The 15,342-nt window shown below is 39.3% G+C and overlaps 1 long non-coding RNA gene across 2 annotated transcripts; it reads left to right on the top strand.

Annotated features, from left to right (window-relative positions):
• Positions 1-4,184: 4,184 nt before the first annotated feature.
• LOC110739508 lies at positions 4,185-8,078 on the top strand. 2 transcript variants are annotated; one of them, XR_002514833.1, is made up of 5 exons: positions 4,185-4,344; positions 4,696-4,890; positions 6,479-6,619; positions 7,346-7,471; positions 7,573-8,078. It is a non-coding gene; the product is annotated as an uncharacterized LOC110739508 (long non-coding RNA). The 2 variants fall into 2 exon arrangements; XR_002514834.1 differs by lacking the exon at positions 4,185-4,344 and adding an exon at positions 4,371-4,492.
• Positions 8,079-15,342: the final 7,264 nt, after the last annotated feature.

Genomic DNA, 15,342 nt, shown 5'->3' with positions numbered 1-15,342 from the left:
ACCTTCTTTTAGACACAAGACTCATCTGGATTCTTGATAAAACCAAACTTTTTAATCGCTTTATCGAATCGCAGATTCCAACTTCTGCTTGCTTGCTTTAATCCATAAATGGACTTCTTAAGCTTGCATACCTTCCCGGCATTGCTTAGATCAACAAAACCTTCCAGTTGTGTCATATACACAGTTTCTTCCAATGTCCTATTGAGGAAGGTAGGTTTGACATCCATTTGCCATATTTCATAATCATAATATGCAGCAACCGCTAAGATGATCCGGATGAACTTAAGCATTGCAACTGGAAAAAAGGTTTCATCATAATCAACTCCGTGAATTTTCCTGTAACCTTTTACCACCAATCTAGCTTTGTATATAGATACATTTCCATCTTTGTCTGTTTTTAATTTGAAAATTCATTTGCAACCCATAGGTGTGTAACCTTCGGGCAAATTAACCAAGTCCCAGACTTGATTTTTAGACATGGAGTCCATCTCGGATTTCATGGCCTCTTGCCATTTAGCAGAGTCGGGGCTCGTCATAACTTGTTTGTATGTCGTTGGCTCATCTCCAACCCTAACTAGGATGTCTTGATTTTCGGTTAAGACAATACCAAGGTATCTGTCTGGTTGAGATCTTGGCCGTTACGACCTACGCAAGGTAATAGGTTGAGCATTTGCATTGTTGATTTGACACTGACCAATGGCAACAGCTACTTCTAAAGCACTTTGATTGTCAGTTTTGTCATGTTGACTTTGTTGCTCTACCTCTTGAACTTCGTCTTGTTTGATTTTCCTCCTACTTGTCATTTTGGAAAGGTATTCCTTCTCCAAAAAGACACCATCACGAGCTTGCATTCCCTCTTGTGTAATAAGGTTCGATTCCTCCGTTCGGATACTCCATTCCATTATGGAGTTCCGGGAGGTGTTAACTCTGAAAGAATGCCATTTTCTTTCAAGTGATCATCGAATTCATGGCTCAAATACTCGCCACCTCAATCCGATAGAAGTGCTTTTAATTTCTTGCCAAGTTGATTTTCAACTTCACTCTGAAATTCTTTGAGTTTCTCAAAAGATTCAAATTTGTTCGACATAAGGTAGACATAACCATATCTACTATAGTCATCGGTGAAGGTAATGAAATATAGATAACCTTGCCTTGCGGGTGTACTCATTGGTCCACATACATCCGTATGTATTAGACCCAATAAGTCACTTGCCCTTTCTCCCAACTTGGAGAATGGCTGCTTTATCATCTTGCCTAATAGACATCCTTCGCAATTTTCCAACGACACCAAGTCGAATGAGTCAAGAACACCCTCTTCAAGAAATTTCTTGATGCGTTTGATGTTAATGTGGCCAAGACGACAATGCCACAACTAGGTTTGATTCAACTCAATGGTTTTATTCCTTTTGGCGGTATCATAAATTTGTCTAAACATATGCAATTTTTATAGAACATATAAACAAGACATTTTAACAAACCAACCATTGATTAAGTCTTGTGATCAAAATAACTTGGTGTCCAACACCATAGATCAAAAGTATGTTTAAAAGCATAAGAAACAACCATTGTTTAATTACAAGTCATAGACAAAATAAATGTGCCTACAAGCACGACCAAAAGACCATCTTTGTCGTCCGCTTGTCGATGCACATGATATCCAATACCCTCTCACTTGTGATGCCCTCTCACTAGGTTCCTGAAAAGGAAACATGAACTAAGTTACACATGGTATCCAATACCTATGAATAGCTTTAAACACAAGTGTTCATGAAGATACCTGAGGCGAATGCCACATTAGAAGCACTACATCCTTGCCTTGTTCTTGAACTCCCTCTTCGTTGCTCTCAAGGGCCTCTCGGTCACTCCATAGGCGGTGGCTCGACTAAGCAATTTGACCACCTCTTTTAAAGAGCGTGTCTCCTTTCCCACAGATTTTATGCACTTTAAGTGCATCATAACCCGAGTGGAGTGGAGCAAGCTAGATATGCCTCGCTATCTCATCCTCCAATGAGATTCCGAGAAGCTGCATGTGTTTGAAGAGCCTAGTCATTCCAAGCACATGAGGTCCGAGGGGCATGACGGGTCTCTATTTGGTATTGTAGACCCTTGACCAAAGCCAACACCTTTCCTTAGCAAGACAACCCACTTCCGGTGGCTTTATCTTCATGTTGAGAGTGACCTAGTCAAATCAAACATGAGCCCATCATAGTTGCCATTGTCACTCTTGGTGACTCTTATATTGACAACATCCTCCAATGATTTGAGGAAAATATCTGAAAAATAGAAGGAGAGCTTTTCCTTCCAATCTTCCGGGATGGAATTAGCCATTAGATGTGTGACTTTCGTTCAATCGAAAGACCATTTATCATGAGCCTCATCACTCATGATTCCCTTACAGAAGAATTTTATATAACATATAAACAAACCAACCATTGATTAAGCCTTGTGATCAAAATAACTTAGTGTCTAACTCCATAGATCAAAAGTATGTTCAAAAGCATAAGAAAACAACCATTGTTTAATTACAAATCATAGACAAAATAAATGTGCCTACAAGCACGATCAAAAGACCATCTTTGTCGTCCGCTTGTTGATGCACATTGTATCCAATACCCTAACTTGTGATGCCCTCTCACTTGGTTCCTAAAAAATAAACATAAAGTGAGTTATACATGGTATCCAATACCTATGAATATCTTTAAAAACAAGTGTTAATGAAGATACCTGAGGCAGATGCCACATTCCTCTCCTCCTCTTCCTTTCGGAAGAGCTTGCATTCTCTCTTGTAGTGGCCTTGCCCACCACAATAAAAGCACCGCATCCTTTCCTTGTTCTTGAACTCCCTCCTTCTTGCTCTCAAGGGCCTCTCGGTCATTCCATAGGCGGTAGCTCGGCTGAGTAGTTGCAACAACTCCTTTAAGGAGCGTGTCTCCTTTCCTGCAGATATATGTACTCTAAGTGCATCATAGCCTAAGTGGAGTGAAGCAAGCAAGATATGCCCCGCCATCTCATCCTCCAATGAGATTTCGAGAAGCTGCATGTGTTTGAAGAGCCTAGTCATTTAAAGAACATGAGGTCAGAGGGGCATCCCGGGTCTCAATTTGGTATTGTAGACCCTTGACCAAAGCCGGCGCCTTTCTTTATCAAGACAACCCACATTCGGTGGCTTTATCTTCATGTTTGAGATTGACCTAGTCAAATCAAACACGAGCCCATCATAGTTGCCATTGTCACTCTTGGTGACTCTTATGTTGACAACATCCTCCAATGATTTGAGGAAAATATCCGGAAAATAGAAGGAAAGCTTTTCCTTACAATCTTCCGAGATGGAATTAGCCATTAGATGTGTGACTTTCTTGCAATTGGAAGATCATTTCTCATGAGCCTCATTGCTCATGATTCCCTTAGAGAAGAAGCTTGGAATGGGAGTATCAAGAGTGTACTCCAAGGAACAATTCTGAAGAGTTTTCCTGAGTTCCTCCTCCCAATCGTTGAAGTCGACCAAGTTAAGGCTAAAAGCCAACTTGTCGGGGAGTTCGGGGCACATATAGTTGTTGTTTGAATTACTTGCAAACATGTTTCTACAATTGAAAGAATTTGAAATGAAAAACCATTCATAAACCAATAAGTTTGAAATTTAAAGCGTTCATGCAAATTTTCAATCTTATTGAGCATTTTATCCACGCATTAACATTAGTCCCTTTTAGGCGAGAATAAAATGATTCCAAGATCCTAAAAATCAAAAAGTGATTAAGCATACTTTGGCTTGTCTTAACACTTGATATTTTAGGGTAAGCAATCCAATTGCTAATAGCTCCAAGCTACTCTTTGAATCCTTACCGATATTGTTGAGCTTAACCAAGAAAACTTGTATACCTAGTACACCTTAAGTTCCTAGGGAAGTAGTGATGCCTCGCTTTGGCGTAGCCCATCACATACGCGCATTAGTTCGGTAAGTGTTGTTCTTGGAATGACATATTTTAGCTTAATATTTTAGGGACCTAAACTAGTAGAAAAAATGAAATAGACAGCCCCCCTTTTAGCACCGGTTCTTGGAAACTGGTGCCAAAAGAAATGGGCAGAATTGAAAAAATCAGTGTTAGCACCGGTTCCAACCAAAATCGGTGCCAATCATTTAATTAGCACCGGTTCAAACCGGTGCCAACTTATCAAAAAAAAACCGGGCTCCTGCTTTTCTTTCTTTCTTTCCCCCCGTTTTTTCCATCTTCTTTCTCACAGATTTATCTATATCTTCGTTTTTAGATATTTTCGCCTTTTTTATAATCTATTCTTTCAAAAATACAATTAGGGTTTCTTCGTTTTTTCGTTTTCCCCCTTTTTAAGGTTCGTCTTTTCCTCCTATTCTTCTTCCTTTTTGTTTGGTTTAACTTAGATTTGACCCTACTATTTTCGGATTCAACTGCATTTTCTGCTTCGTTATTGGTTTGATTCTGTTTTGATGATTCTCGTCGTGTATTGTTACCCAGATGAGGTTGTACTACATGTGTTTTTAATTTGTTTGTGTTTTTATTGATTTTTGATTGGTTGGGTTTTTTTTGTTATTGATTTTTGTTGTTAATTTAGGTTTTTTTGGCTGTTAATTGCGTAGTTTTTATTTATTAGGGTTTCAAAGCGGCGAATTTTTTTTTTTTGGTTTTTTTTTGTTTGTTTTTCTAATTGTAATGGTTGGTATAGATTGGAGTTTCAACTCTCTTGCTTCCACCATCAAGAATTTCACCTTCTCCATTGAAGTGGTTTACGAGCTTTCTCACTCCATTGAAGCAGCACCTCCTTCTCTCTCCATATCTCTGGCCTCCATTGAACTCGTGCTCTATATTCTCCATTGAAGCCGATTCTGAGCTTTCTCACCTCCATTGAAGCAGCTTCGAGGTAATGTGGTCTTCTTAATCTATTGAATTCCTTCGCAATCTAGGGTTTGTCGTTGATTTGGTTTTCAAGTGGTTGAACAAAAATCAATTTCTGACCAAATTTTTGAGTTTGAAAGTATTATTTATTTTATGAAATTAAAAGAATTTTTTTGCCTGATATTATGCTCGTTACTTTTATGATTGCAAAGTATCCTCCGTCATGGTCTTGAGTTTGCTAGGAGTCTAAAACATAAACCCGAAAATTTTTCATTTGATGATTGCTTTTTTGCTTACGCATTGAGGAAAAACATCGTCTCTCTCAAAAGAATTTGCAGAAATCTGAATTCAGGCTACGACTAATGTTGTTGAGAACTCCAACATGCCTAAGTCTAAACCTTTTAAGAAAAATAGTTTTAAGAAAAACAAGTTTGGTAAGAATAATTTTTAAAAATAAAAACAATGCTTATAACAACAAGGCAAATGGTAAAAGTCAGGGGAATGAGTTATTTTGTTATGTTTGTGGGCGAACCAATCATTTAGCTAAGGATTGTTACCAACGATTGCTAATGTTGTTACTATGATTAGTCGTAGAAGCTCCGATCTCCCATCTGACAAGTATCATGTCACTATCCTTGAGCTAAATTATGTTTTTAAGTTAAATAATTGGTTGATAAACTCTAGGGCTAATGTACGTGTCTTTGTTGACAAAAATATATTTTCTTCATATCAAGACTCCAGTACACGTACCGTGAGTATGGGAAATGGGAGTTTGGCTCGTGTTATTGGATAATGTGTGTAAGTGTTGAATTTTGTTAATCACTAAGCTTGAAATGCGTCAATTTATGCTGAGTTTGATGCAATCTGTGGGTTGTTAGGGTTAGATCTTGGTTTCCATTTCTGGGTTTTTGAATCAATGAATGACAAAAAACACATTATTCTGGTTAACAACTTAAAGCAAAGCCACACCTTATTAGCTGGTCAACAGCCTGGTCAATTTGTTGAAAAGAAATATATATTATTAATCACACTTGTCTTCTATACTTTCTCCTACTCTGATGAGCAGACATTGAATTTCAGGCATTCTTCTCTTGACCATTATTACTTTGCATTTTTTTTAGTTTTCTTTTCATAATTGCCGTGTTTTTTTTTTCCGAAATTTCCTTTTAAGTTAAAATTTCTTTGGTCCACTAATTACTCCCTAGATTACAATTTTACAACCTTAATTTGTATGGAAACACTTTGCAGACTCTTCTCTTCTCTTCCTTTTTTGTACAAAGAAGTTGTACATCTTTTTTTGTACAAGGGGTTCAAATTATTTAGAGCAAGATTCTTCAAGTTTTGCTGAATTTTTGAGGGTTTTAAATTATTTAGAGCTAAATTTTACAAGTTTTGCAGAAAATTTGAGTGGTTTAAATTATTTAGAGCTAGATTTTTCAAGTTTTGCAAGAAACTTTTGAGGGGTTTTTTAGCATAGCAATCTAGTTAAACTTCGTAATGAATTTTAATCAAATTTTTTATTCATTATAAATCTGTACTGTTATTTACTCCGTAATTATTATTTTCCAGCTTGTGGTTTTTAGTTAATGTTTGAGCAAAATTCTATTTTTCAGGTGTTTTGGTAATTTTGGATTAACAACTTTTGGTTTATAAGGAAATCTTTTCGTGGTGGTTACGTAGTATTCCTTGTTTCCCTTGCTTGTTTGGTAAAGGAGTCGAATCTGCTGTCAATACTCCTGCTGCTGCTGCTGAAGGTAAACGCTTAAGAATAGTCATAGCATGTAATTATTACAATTATGTATCTTTTTCCCCAATATATGCTTTTTACGTAAGTTCGTGAGGTGCTTCTAAATCCACTTTGATTATAAAGAAGTTTCATAAAATAGTAGAGGGACTACGAATACTATACTATTGAACTCAGAATAGATAATATAAAGCAAATTAGGTTTTCAATATTTAATACGTTGTAATCGATCATATGTTCCTATTTTACGCCAAATGCTTGGTCTGATCAGGTAAAAAGATCAAGATATCCCTGCCCTCTGTTCTGCCAGAACTGGTGTTTTTACTATGCTCCTAAAATCTTTGTTCTTAGTGCTCAATTTTCTATAGATACTGAAGTAATATAGGAAGTAGTGAAGTACCATATCAGAAATCGCCGCTGCACTTTTGGTCCTACGCTTTTTCCTTTCAATGAATCTCTAACAATACAAGAACATAATCTTCCATTTATATACACCAAATCAGGCATAAACTCATAGGTAGTTTAGGTTATTATCCATTTGGCTCTTGTTTCCCTAGATTGTTTAAGTTGCTTTATAAAAAAAAAGGTGGAAGCGCATTTGAGACTTTGCTTACTGCTAGGAGCAAGGTATATTTTGGACTAATTTGCTGACATTTGAGACTTTGCTTTGAATGATAAATTTGTAAAAATACTGTTACATTGGATTCTGAATAAGCTGTTTTTGGTGGGATTATAGGCTACTTGTGGTTTGACATACAACCCAAAGGAACAAGTAGCTGACATTGATGCATCTGATGTTGATAATGGGTTAGATGTGGTTGAATATGTTGAAGATATCTACACTTTCTATAAGATAGCAGAGGTATAATTTTATTAAAAACCCACTTTTAGAACTTTAGTTTAGTCATGGTTCTGGTTGGAAGTAGCAAGGGATTGATGAATTGCTCTTGTTTTTGGTGGTAGAATGAGAGTCGGCCTTGTGACTACATGAATTCGCAACCCGAAATCAACGACAAAATGAGGGCTATCTTAGTTGATTGGTTGATTGAAGTGCACAACAGATTTGAGCTTATGTCTTAGACCCTTTATCTGACCATTAACTTGGTTGATTAGTTTCTTTCGTCGAAATCTGTCCCAAGGAGAGAATTGCAGCTTCTGGGTATTAGTGCTATGTTGATTGCTTGCAAGTATGAGGAAATCTGGGCTCCTGAGGTACTTACTACAGAAATTATATACTGTGCTGTTTATAGTTTTGAAACCCTAGATTAATTCTTGTAAATGTTTCAAGTTAACGACTTTGTGAGCATATCAGAAAGGGCATACAACAATGAACAAATTCTAAAAATGGAGAAGGCCATACTAGGCCAGTTAGAATGGTAAAAAAAGAAAATTGCTACTGGGTTTTTGTTGTTAGCGTTCTATGGGTTTTTGTTGTTGGGATAACATGCTAGCTGGCCCTTTCTGCTGTATTTTCGTCCCTTGCTTTGATTTTTTTTTGGACGAAAATTTTATTATTACATCCTTTTTTAATGAAAAATATGTAACTTTATATATGTTAATGTTTCTATATCAATTTAAGTGAAAAAAATGCCAAAAAAAAAAATATTTTATTTTTTTGGGGTATATTTGGCACCGGTTTTGACCAGATACGGTGCCTAAAGTTTTTTAAAAAAAAAATTTGAAACTTTTGGCCAGTTCAAAGCAAGAACCGGTGCCTAAAGTGGGTTTTTTGCACCGGTTCTTGCTTTGAACCGGTGCCAATAGTATTGAAAAAAAAAATATAGCGCCATGGTAGTTGGCACCGGTTTAGAACCAGTGCCAAAGGGGGGTTTGAACCGGTGCCTAGCTTTTTATCTTTTACGTCTAGTGCTAGGATTTCCATGTTAGTTGATTTAAGTGCACTCAATTAATCATCGCAACATTTGAAAACCTAAACATGCACCTAACATATCATTCACATATATATAAGAACAATTATATATAGCAAACATGAAATAAGATGCATTTGGCAACTAGCATGACCCCTTGAAATCTTCAAATCTTCAAGGGTCTTCATCTTGGCTCGTCTTCATAGAAACGCCGTCTTGAGACATCATCGCCAAAATGAAATTACTAGCTACTACGACTAGGATTAATCTAAATATTAAGGTACAAAAATACTCAACGGTACGCGGACCATATTTAGATTTACAAAAATACATAACGGATCGCAGTCCGTATTTACTATCCTAATCGGGCCCCACTAGTTGACATTTTCACGAAACCTGTGAAACAATATATCTTCCATTCATCCATTCACTATATATGAATGGCCCATGCATATTACAACGAAAAACAAGTAACAATGCATAACGCGCGCGAACTAGTAACGTACTTAGGTGGTTAATCCAATTAACGCGCCTAATTAAAACTAGTCAAAGTTGTTTAACATTTTATGTGATTAAAATGCAATTAGTTCATGCAATTAACAGAGCTCCTACTAAATTCCGCATCCAACATAATTAATCCAATCAATTAAGCCGATTAACCCAAATTTTTACAAGAGCCGGAAAAGCCGAGGCCTAGCCTCGTTAAAATAATTAAATAAATTAAAACGGCAAAATTTTGCAAAAAAGATAGCCTAAGTTTAGGCAAAAAAATGGCCCACCCCTAAAACTCGTTGGTTGCGCACCATGGTTGTTATGCAGCCCCTTGGTGTTGCGCCTGATTATGCTGGGTGCTAGCATGCTAGCCCAACGTAGCATGCCACGCTAGCTAGCATCAGAAGCACGCTATGCATGCTACGCATGCTAGCATGCTCGCTGGCGCTGGGAGCGAGTGGCTAGCTGGCTGGGGCTTGCTGCCTTGCTGCCCAGCCACACGCCTAAGCATCCATCAGCAGCCTTGGCTACGCATCCAGCATCAGTGCGCAACAAGCCTCGCCACACAGCAGCAGCACCTCAAGGCACAACACCCTTGTGCGCACCTAAGGCAGCCACATGTGGGCTGCGTGGGCAGCCCGGCTAGCCTTGGTGGCACTTAGGTGTTGTTGCCTCGATTTACGTGCTTTTTCTCGAGATTTTAATCCCGTTGTACATGTGACATAAAATCAACTCTAAATTAATTTTAGAATCAATTTAGGGCAAAATAAAAATAAAACAAGTCCAACTTAATTAAATTTAATTTTAATGGTGCACAAGCCAAAATCATCCAAAATTACTTTTGAAACAATTTAGGTCTTTCCCGATGCTTTAAAATTGAAGGGCTACACCCATAATTAATTTAACCAATATGCAAATTAATATTGACTTTTGACAAAATAGGGAGTTGGAATAATAAACCCATTCATCCAATGAAAAATTTCCCAACAATAACTTGTGTAAAATTGAAAAAATTTCATCTTCCAATATGAAGATTAACCAAAATTCAATCACAAGTTTTGAACTTTAAGGACATTAATCAACACAAAAATGATTAAATCCAAAAATTAGTTCAACATGGACTTTAGCAATCAAAGTTCCAACCAAATAAACAATTAAAGATTGAATCTTTGAAATAACCAAATAAACAATAAACAATTCACCATAAACATTCATACTTATAGTAGTTTATTTGCAATAATAAGAAAAATGCAAGTTTATGTGAAAAGTGAACACACCAAATTAAGCACCAATTATGACTTCATAAACATGCTTAATTAGGTTTATAATTGCAGTAGATTAGGGATGCAACCACATGCATATTTCTGAGCGCGGCTCTAATACCGCTGTTGGGTTTCGTAGAGTCCGACTCTACGCGGAAGGGAAACCCACCCAAGACCCGCACACTAATTAAAGCGACTAAGCATGCAATCACTAACTAAACAACAATTAAGAGAGACAAGGAAAGATATTCTTACCCTTGGCGCGTGCTTTGCTCAAATCCCGAGCTCCTACTTGAACCCCGCAAATGCGAAGGTCTCCGACGGCTCGTACCCACGAACCCGACCCGAACGATCCAAGTCCCGAAGGTTAGTCGGGACCCGACCAATAAAAACTAGTGTTTTATGAACTTAAGGTTTTCTCACTTTTCTAAGAAGATGCCTTTTAAGTTCCACTCAAGTGTTCTTCCCAAATCCCAAAACCTTGGTATTTTATAGGGAAATGAACCTTGAATTCCCATTCTCAATCACTGTGGGAGATTTGCGATTTTCCTATTTTATTTTAATTAAAACAAAAATAAAATTGCAACTCAATCAATAAGTTACAAGTGGCATAAGGAGGATGAGAGATTAGGTGAGGACCATTTCACAGGGGGGGACCATAGCCTTGCTCCCCAAGGCAAAGCCCACAACCTTGGTCCCCACTTAGCAAACCGGCATTCCCTCCATGTGGCTGGCAGGAAGCCTGCCTTAGCTGCCAAGCCTTCCAGCTGGCGCCTAGCACCAAGGCTGGGCAGCCTGGCCAGCCAGCAAGCTCACACACGCACACAGCACGCATGCATGCACAGCCAGCCAGCACGCAATGCATCGCTGCTGCTTGGTGCGTTGTGTTGGGCGCTGCTATGCTAGGCACACGCACACACACGCACAACCAAACACGCTGCTGGCTGGCGCATGGTGCTATGCAATGCTGCTAGCGAGGCACACGCACATACACACACAGCCCAGCTCGCTCCTAGCTGGCGCATGGTGCTGTGCGATGCTGTGCTAGCGAGGCTGCCAGCACTTAGCATCACGCATAGCGTAGCACGCCTAGCATGCTGCTATGCAATGGTGCGTGGCTGCGATGGCTAGGCGCCTAGCACCACACATAGCGTAGCACGCCTAGCATGCTACTATGCGATGGTGCGTGGCTGCGATGTGCGATGGCCTGCCAGCACGCATTGTCCTAGCACGCCTAGCATGCTAGGCTTGCGGCTAGCATTGTGATGGGTCTCGTCTAGGCTAGCACTCACATGGCTAAGCCAATGCGAGGCTACGGCTAGGCTCGAACTTGTAACTTGATTAATTTCATGTCTCGTCAAATTCCAAATTCGACTCGACTTGCGACGCTCGGTCTCGACGCTTTAAGCTCGATATCCAACGTCTTTGTTCCTAAAACTCTGACGACTCATCAAATCCTTCGGATTGATTTGTCGTCTCAGATTGGTTGTTCGATTGGGTTCGACCCGAAGGGTTCAGTCAAGATTAAGGTTTAATATTAATTGTACATTAATATTACTGATCGGAAGCGGCTTCCACCTAGGCATTCCGATCACTTGACCATACTGAAGAATTAGCTATCCAATAATTCTGAACCCTCGATCGGAATAATACACTTGTTAGAAGGACACCATTCCTTTCAATCCATAACTACGGGAGAAGGCCCTATGTTTGATGAGTCTGAGTCATCTGAGTCTGAGTTTGAGTCTTCCATTGTTGAGTCTACTAAGTCTCTTATAGTTTCACCCTCTACCATCAAACCTAGCTTAGAATCTACCCTTAGAAAAGTTCTCTCATTTAAGGATGGTACGCGGGTTACAACTAGATTCTCAGGCGGAAGAAGACATGGAAAAGACCACCTTCATAACACCATGGGGAACTTACTGCTACATAATGATGCCATTTAGATTGAAAAACGCGGGTGCCACATACGAAAGATCAACACCTGCCTTACTTCATGACATGCTGGATAAAGAAGTCGAGATGTACGTGGACGATATGATTGTAAAATCTAAAGATCGCCTTGGTCACCGAACAACCTTGAGAAAATTCTTTGAAAGTCTGCATTTGGGGTTACCGTAGGATAACTTCTAGGCTATTAGTACTTGAGTAATTGAAATATACCCCACTAAGATCAAGGCTATCATGTCCATACCACCGCCCAAGACCGAGAAGAAACTTTGAGGATTCATTGGCTAGTTGCAATACATAAGTAGGTTCATATCGAAACTTACCACGGTATGTAAACCAATATTCAAGAAACTCAAGAAGAATGTACCAGTAGTTTTCGACAATGAGTGTCAAGAAGCCTTTGATAGGATCAAAGCCTTGCAAATCCTCCTCTATTAGCACTAGCGCTACCAGACATTCCTTTACTTATACCTGACAGTCACCAAGGAAATAATAGGGGCTATGCAAGCACAAGAAGTAGAAGGTAAAGAAAACGCCATCTACTACGTAAGTAAGAAGATGCTCGAATATGAGGTTCGCTACACACTACTTGAAAAATTGTTCCTTGCACTTGTGTAGGACACAAATAAGCTAAGACACTTCATGCTCGTTCACACGGTCCATGTAGTATCTCGAATGCATCCTGTCAAGTATCTTTTAGGAAAATCCATGCTTAATATGAGGATATCAAGATGCATAGTCACCTTGGCTCAATTCGACCTAAGGTTCGTGCCTCAAAATTCTATCAAAGAATCCGCAGTCTTTGACTTCTTGGCTGACTTTCCACTCGAAGACTCAACACTAGTGCAAGAAAATGAGTTTCCAAATGAGGAATTACTTGTCATAGAGAATCACAGTTGGCCATTGTACTTTGACGATGCATCTAATAAAAAAAGGATGTGGCGTAGGAGTCTTAATGGTGTCACCTAATGAAGAGCACATCCCAATCTCAATAAAACATTATTTCGATGTAACCAACAATGTTGCAAAGTATGAAGCATGTGTAGTGGGCCTCGAAACAGCATTAGCACTTGGAGTCAAGAAGCTTCGAATATTTGGGGACTCATCCCTTAACATCAACCAGATTTCCAAGAGATGGAAAGTGAGGAGTGAAAGTCTAGCTCCATACAAAACTTACTTGGAAACTCTTACCGATCAACTCGAAAAGGTATAATACACATATCTAACAAGAGAAGAAAACCAATTCGTTGATCCCTTGGCAAGACTAGCCTCGATGGTAAGGATTCCTAAGGAAGTCAAGAAAATGCCTCTAACCATAGAGAAAGGACATGAGCATGCCTATTTTCAAGCCCTTGAGGATGAAGAAGAAGTCCAAGAAGACGAAGGAGAACCATGGTACACAGACATCCTCAACTATGTCACTAAAGAGGAATATCCACCTAATAATGACAAAAGAGCGAAATGTGCTTTGAGACTCTCAAGGTTGGTAATTATAGTTGGTGAAATCCACAAAAGAGTACCTAAAGGAAAATCTCTCCAATGTGTAGGCAAAAAGGAGGCACAAAAGTGAAAGGAATGGTGTCCTTCGAACAAGTGTATTATTCCGATAGAGGGTTCGGAATTAATTAGGAAAGCTAATTATTCAGTGAGGTCAAGTGATCGAAATGCCTAGCTGGAGGCTGCTTCCGATCAAAAATATTGATGTATCATTAAATTACAGCTTAATTTTGACTAAACCCTTCGGGTTACACCCAATCGTGTAGCCGAACTGAAGCGACAAATTAATCTAAAGGATTAAATGAGAAGATATAGATTTTACGAACTACGACGTCGAATTCTGAGTTTAGAGCGTCAAAATTTGAGTCGAATTTAGGAATCGTGTAGACGGAAAAATCAGTCAAACAACAAGTCAACGTGCACGAAAATTCTAACCTCGCAATGGCCTAGCCACACGAGGGTTAGGAAGGCAAGCATGGCTAGCCAAGGATCATGTAACAAGGCCAGCACTGGCCGCAAGCCGAGCTTGGTGCACGCACGCACAAGCTAGGATTGTTGGCCGAGCGTGTGGCGCTAACACTAGGCCACAAGCAACCATGCAAGGCGCAGCGTGCTAGGCAGCCTAATGTTGTCGCAAGCTCGAACCAGCATGGCCTGCTAGCAGCACGCAGCAGCCCTCTAACTAGCGAGGCTTGTTGGGGCTTACGAGCAAGGCCATTAGGCTTCCAGCAAGCCAGCCAGCAGTGCATAGCAGCCTAGCTAGCTAATAGTGGGCATGCGGTGCTTGCAGGCCAGCCCAGCCGAAGCCACAAAAGCCTTGACCGACCATTCCTTGTTTCCCAAGGACATTGATTGATCTTGCCTTATTGTGATTGGTGGGTTTGGTGGCTTGGGGAACAAGGAGGCCATGTGGGTTGTCCTTGTGGTCCTTATTGTGATTAGTTGCACCCTTGCTCACCTTATGCCACTTGTTGTTTGATGAATGCCTTGCCATTTTAATTTAATTTAGAATCAAATTAATTCTTTCTTTAGAGAAATCTTGGGACATTTCCCTACAAATACCCATCATTGGGTATTGGGAATTTCACTTGAGTTGGTGAACTCTAAGGGATCTCCAAAAGCGAGAAAACCTTTGTTCGTAAACTCTAAGTTATTTTCGGTCTAGCCCTGTCTAAGCTATGGGGTAAGGACCGGTTACGGTTTGGTAGCGAGGGTGTGAGCCTTTGGAGGTTCTTGCACTTGCGGAACTTGAAGCTTTCAAGTCCGAGCTCATCGGTTGAGCGAAGTATGCTTCTAGGGTGAGTATTTTTTCTCTCTCTTCTCTCTCTTCACTTATGTTTGTGTTTATTTGCATGCTTTTATTTATGTTATAATTATTGTGCATGCGATCCGGTTATCGGGTTTTGTTTCCACGCGGTGTCGGACACCGCAAAACCCAACAGCGGTATAAGAGGCTCTTGCATTTAATTTTTACAACTAAAAAATTAATTAAGTTGATTTAAAATGGATTTAAATATCAGGTTTAGCATCCTAATTAGATTAGGAGCTTGTTTTTAATTGGATTAAAATCGTATTTATGCTTATTTTGGATTACGAACTTCGATTTTGACTAAAAAATAGTGAATTTTGGATAGAATCAACGTTCTAAATCATACTTTATTTAC

This window comes from Chenopodium quinoa, unplaced genomic scaffold (genome assembly GCF_001683475.1).
Source record: "Chenopodium quinoa cultivar QQ74 unplaced genomic scaffold, ASM168347v1, whole genome shotgun sequence".
In the NCBI taxonomy this organism is placed as follows: Eukaryota; Viridiplantae; Streptophyta; class Magnoliopsida; order Caryophyllales; family Amaranthaceae; genus Chenopodium; species Chenopodium quinoa.
The sequence above is the reverse complement of the archived record's forward strand: the minus strand, read 5'-3'. Positions and strand labels throughout refer to the sequence as shown.